The following is a 5592-nucleotide window of genomic DNA, read 5'->3' as shown; positions in this document are numbered from 1 at the left end:
GCATATGATACATTTATGCTTTATTTTATAGATAGGCTTTTATCACTTATGGGAGCTCATTTCTTCCTTAGCTAGAAGAGGGAGAAAACCATTGGAAATAGGACTAAAACATTATGCATTGTTGACCTAACTACACTTGGCGCTGTCTCCTTTGTTTGGGAGGGAAGAAAGGAAATACTCATCTAATGGTTCAAGGATTTATGAGGAAATGTTACTTGTACAGTCATGGGCTGGTTGTCAAGGAACTTTTGTTTCTTGGAAATAACGTGTACTGACTAATCATTCACATAGTATCATGTTGTTTCTTCCTGTGCTAGTGCTATTTACTTCAATTCACCCATATCATAGTGTGAAATATGACGTTTTAACCATCGTAGACTTATCTTTCTCGAATACATGGACATGTCATTATTCAAGCTTTCATGTGACATGATAAAAAATTATAAATTTTTGAAGAATCACATGCTTAAATGTTTATGTGTACTCTGCAGCGAGATAGGTTCTGATAAATGTCATGGAGATAGACTGTGATGATGCATATTTTTATTTTTCACTGTCATCTCCTTCTAACTAAATTGTTTACTCGAGGTGTGGCCTGTTTCCTTACTTTGTACCTGCTACTCCCGACGTAATTCTCTTCTTCTGTACTGTGATGATGCATTGGACACTGAAAGAAAAAAACTTAAAACTAAACTAAAACTAATTGCATTAAGTAGCTCAGTGGCCACTGATACATTTGACCATATTCACAGATATTTCCAGATTTTGTTTAAATTCGTAGACATTCGTTCATGACTATTTACCATGCAAAGAAAATTATTTGACATTACTTACGGTATTTTGTAATTTCCTCCTAACTTCCATGTCTCGTTTAATTTTTCATAATGCTTCCTTTTGCTTGTAAATATGTTGTATATAGCTCAGTACTTAATTGAATCTCTGTGTACATATATCAATAGGTTCTTTAGTTCTTAGACAGTAGATGCAATTGCTAAGTATTTCTGTTTACTTTGTATTTAAGTTAAGTACTTGTACATAATGCATTCGTATTTCGTTGCACATTCTGCCAGTCAATTGTGCTTGCACACAAATCAATGCCTCCTCTCCTACTACTGACCTCGGCTTATATTGTTGAGCACAGACAGATGAGCCATAGGCTACTTTTGCTTATACTTTCGCTTCACATGAAGTGGTGTATTATTCCTTATTGTGTTAATTTTATGATTACATGTACAAATCAAAAGAATTACTTGAGCCTGTACACACTACTTTATCTTAAAATACATTCCAGAACAAAAATTACACTTAGAGTTATGTACACTATGAACAATTATCTTGTGATAGAAAGAAAAATTGCTACCTAGCTTCATCATTCTATAAAAGCTTTTGTAACTTTGTGAGGGTGGGGACCCTTGTCTCTGCCCATTTTCTCATAGACTAATCTGCATGTTCCAGGGTATTGTATTTTGGAAATTACATATGGCCCTGAATAGAGTAATTGCCACTTCTTACTCAGTTTGCCAAATTTTGTTGATTTAAGGTGTGTCTGCAAAAGGGCTCATTGCCCTTAAAAAATAGCATAACACATTTCAGTTTCTTATTATAAACTTTCTTTCTTTACTCAGCCCTGTTTTCTAGTGTAACCATAGCTTGTTTGATTTTGTCATGTAGTATCATTTCTCTAGTGAGTGTGTTTGGTATTGGCGACTTCCACTCATTTGTTTGTTTTGTTTGGAATATCAATTCGTTAGGTGTGAAACCTGTTGAAGAATGTGGAGGGTTATTGACAACTTGTATGGAGGGAGTTACATATTCTACCCATCAAGACTGTTTGTGAGGGGTGGATGGCCTAATAAACCGGTTATATTCTTTAAAGACTCGCTCTGCTGGGCTTGCTTTTTGGTGAAAAAGCTTACTAGTATGTGCTTTATGCCCTGTGAGGTCATAAATTCTTTCCATTTTTGCCCAACGAAATATGAAGCATTATAAGCTATTAGTACGGCAACGGCCTTGCCACAGTGGTTACACCGGTTCCCGTGAGATCACCGAAGTTAAGCGCTGTCGGGCGTGGTCGGCACTTGGATGGGTGACCATCCAGGCCGCCATGCGCTGTTGCCATTTTTCGGGGTGCACTCAGCCTCGTGATGCCAATTGAGGAGCTACTCGACCGAATAGTAGCGGCTTCGGTCAAGAATACCATCATAACGGCCAGGAGAGCGATGTGTTGACCCCACACCCCTCCTATCTGCATCCTCCACTGAGGATGACACAGCGGTCGGATGTTCCCGGTAGGCCTGAAGACAGAGTGCTATCAGTTAGTAGTACCTTTGGTTTACCTACTCTTTTCAAATAGCCTCCGTCAATTCTTTTTCTGATATTTCTGTCTGTTGCATTTTTAATGGCATACCGTATAGTACAACTACGTATCTTACTTCTCCTTTAATTCTTGGGTATGGACCAGATATGTCCAAGGATATTATATCTAAAGGTTTTTTTTGTGAGTACTGGGTGTAGCTCACTATATTTTGACACATTGGACTGTTTTGATTTTTGACATATTGCACATTTTCTTAATACTGGTATGACTCGCCTTCTTAAATCTGGAGAATATCAAAGTGTTGCAATTTTTCCAGTCCATTTGCCTGCTTTATAATGTGCCCACACTTCATGTGTGTGTGTGTCTTATAAATTCGTCGATATAATCTTCAGCAATACATGATCACCATTGATAAGATTTTTCATGTTTCCTATGAAACATAACGACCTTGCCCTCCTGAAACCATTTATTTACTTTTCCACCTTCATCTTGCTAAAGGTTTTGCATGACTTTACTCCATCTGTGATCTTGCTGTTGTATAATTTCCCTCGCTCACAGAACGTATGGTAATCAGACTGTTGCATTGTACCTTGCATTAATAACGTTTTGATTTCTGCACCTTGCTCTGTTAATTCACCAAATACCTCAAAACCTTGTGGTAACCTAGACAAGCAATCTGCAATAACATTCTGAGTTCCATTAATATAAATGATCTCGAAATTCAATTCTTGTAAATATAGAAACCACCTAGCTAATCTATGGTGCAATAGTTTACATCGTAAAAGAAATTACACTGACTGATGGTCACAGTAAACTTTGGTATTCTTGCCCCTCAAAAAATATTCACTTTTTAAATGCCCATATTACAGCTAATCTTTCCAATGCTGACACAGTACTAGCAAAACTGATGACCTTGGGTACTTCTTTACCTTCTTCTTCTCGCATCTGGAACAAGCATGCCCCCAGCCCTTGAGATGAGGCATCTGTGCATAGACAAAAATCCTTGAACATGTCAGGGTGGCCAAGAATGTCTGCATTGTCTAATGCCTGCTTAATATCATTTAAGTCCTCCTGACACTTATCATTCCACAACCAAGGCCTATTTTTTCGTAACAAGTTCAGTAATGCTTCACTGTTCATAAGCTGCTGTGGTACGAATTTACGAAAAAAGGATGCTATCCCTAAAAAAGCTTTTGGTTGTTTTTTATTAATTGGAGCTTGACAATTGCGTATGGCATCAAGTTTTTTCCGATCAGATAATATGCCTTATTCTGACACAACGTGTCGTAAAAAGTTGACTTGCTCCCTACCAAAACCAGACTTTTTTAAATTGGCTGTTGCTGCATAATCTGCAAATCAATAATGCAACTGTTCAGTGTGTTTGATATGTTCTAACCAAGTGGTTGTGGCTATTAGCATGTCATCTACATAAACAGTAGCTTTGAGAAGCAATCCTGGTCCTAAAACCTTGTCCAATGCAGATATAAACACGCCTGCGCTAATGTTCAGTCCAAAAGGTAGAACACGGAATTCGTAAGTTCTGTCACCACGAACAAATGCTGTATATTTTCGACTTCCTTCGTGGAGCTTTATTTGCCAGTAGGATTCTTGAGATCGAGTATGCTGAAATATTTTGTAGTGTAAAACTTTTGAAGCTGTTTGTCCAAATTGTCTGGTCTTATGATTACTGGTAGTGTAATCTTAGGGATAGTCTGGTATCGAGAACTAATCTTAGAGAACCGTCCAGTTTACTTACTGGTAATACAGGACTACAATAGAATGAAAATGAAGGCTGTATAATTCCCTGTTCAATCATATGCTTGATCTTTTCTCTTACCGCCTGTCGTTTCGGGCATGGAATAGGATATGACATTACACAAAATGCTTTATGTGGATAGACTTCAAATTTATATTCCTAGTCTTTGATTACTTCTGGCTCCTTACTGAAAACACTTGCATACTTAAATAACAAGATAGAAAGTTCTTGTTGTTGCATATCATTTAATATGTCTGATTCACTTAGTTTCTGCTCTACCATTTCGTAACTAACCTCAGTGTTTGCTTCTTGCTTAGTATCAAATCTGTTTGTGTAACATATGGTTGAAAAGGAATACTGTACTATTACATTTGACTCTGGTTTGTTTCTGTTACTTTCATCACGCGTTTTGACTGAATCAATAGAAAAAACCAGAACCTTTACATAAAAGTGGCATTTACCATTACCTATGTCGATCTGTGTGTTGTATGTTCTAAGCCTGCCCATGCCAGTAAGACAATTAACTATAAGTTTGTCAATTATAAGAAAATTTCACTTCATTGTAAAATGTTCAATTTGTAGTGGAATAAATTCTGATGTTTAATCAATATAGTCTTACTGCCTGTAGCAGTTTGCACCTTGTGATTTTGGACAGGAAATGTTAGGAATTTCACTCTCTTCTTCAATTTACAGAAAAATTGATTTGACAGTAGGTTGGTAGTTGAACCTGTATCTAAAATTAACTGTGTGTGAATATTAAATATTTCCACCTTAATGATTGGTTGTACTTGTTCTTCCTGGATATTATTTGTTTTATCTAACTCATGCTGATACAGATCATCCTTGCTGTCACTTTGTTTGTCAAACCTTATGAAACATATTTGTAGCTTTGCTTTGCCCCCATGCCCAGAGAGCTCAGTAACGTGGAGTTTAACTACGACTTGTTGGTGTTTTCCGATGGGGAAATGTGACTTAATACATTACTTGGAGTAATTTCAGTTAGATACACTGTGTGGGTACTTCACCAATTTGTGTTGTTAGTTGCTGTGCCGTTATTTTTCTGCCCAAAGGTCAGCTGTAGTACAGCATAAGGCATGTCATTGTTGCCGCGCATTGGCCACTGATGCGGCTGACTGTTTCTGTTTATGTTCAGCATAGGGCCTTGTGATGATGGATTGTAATTCACTCGTGCGTTGAAATTACTCCTGTCGTTTTGAAAATTTTATTTAAATCATTTGATTTTGCCATTCCCATTTCTGTACTCATTACCTGTGGATATGTAACTTTGTTGTTGTGTGTACCATCCTTGCTGTGTGTTTAGATTACAGTTTACTGACTAATTTACATAACTATGTTGTTGATATGCCTGATTTTCTGTTGCTCTATTGGGTACAGGTCTGTCCTCATAGATTAAGCCGATAGAATGAAGGACTGAAAAAATATTCGGTGTCGTGCTCTGGCGCTGTGACTAATTTTTCTCTAATGTGCGATCGTAAATGACTTTTCAGAATTGTTAATA

The 5592-nt window shown here is 37.2% G+C and overlaps 1 pseudogene; it reads left to right on the top strand.

The window, feature by feature from the left end:
• Positions 1 to 2000: 2000 nt before the first annotated feature.
• On the top strand, positions 2001 to 2118 carry LOC126093073 (5S ribosomal RNA; annotated as a pseudogene).
• The last annotated feature ends 3474 nt before the right edge of the window (positions 2119 to 5592 follow it).

The sequence above is a fragment of the Schistocerca cancellata genome, chromosome 7 (genome assembly GCF_023864275.1).
Source record: "Schistocerca cancellata isolate TAMUIC-IGC-003103 chromosome 7, iqSchCanc2.1, whole genome shotgun sequence".
Lineage (NCBI taxonomy): Eukaryota > Metazoa > Arthropoda > Insecta > Orthoptera > Acrididae > Schistocerca > Schistocerca cancellata.
Note: the sequence above shows the minus strand (reverse complement) of the source record. Positions and strands in the feature narration are given on the sequence as shown.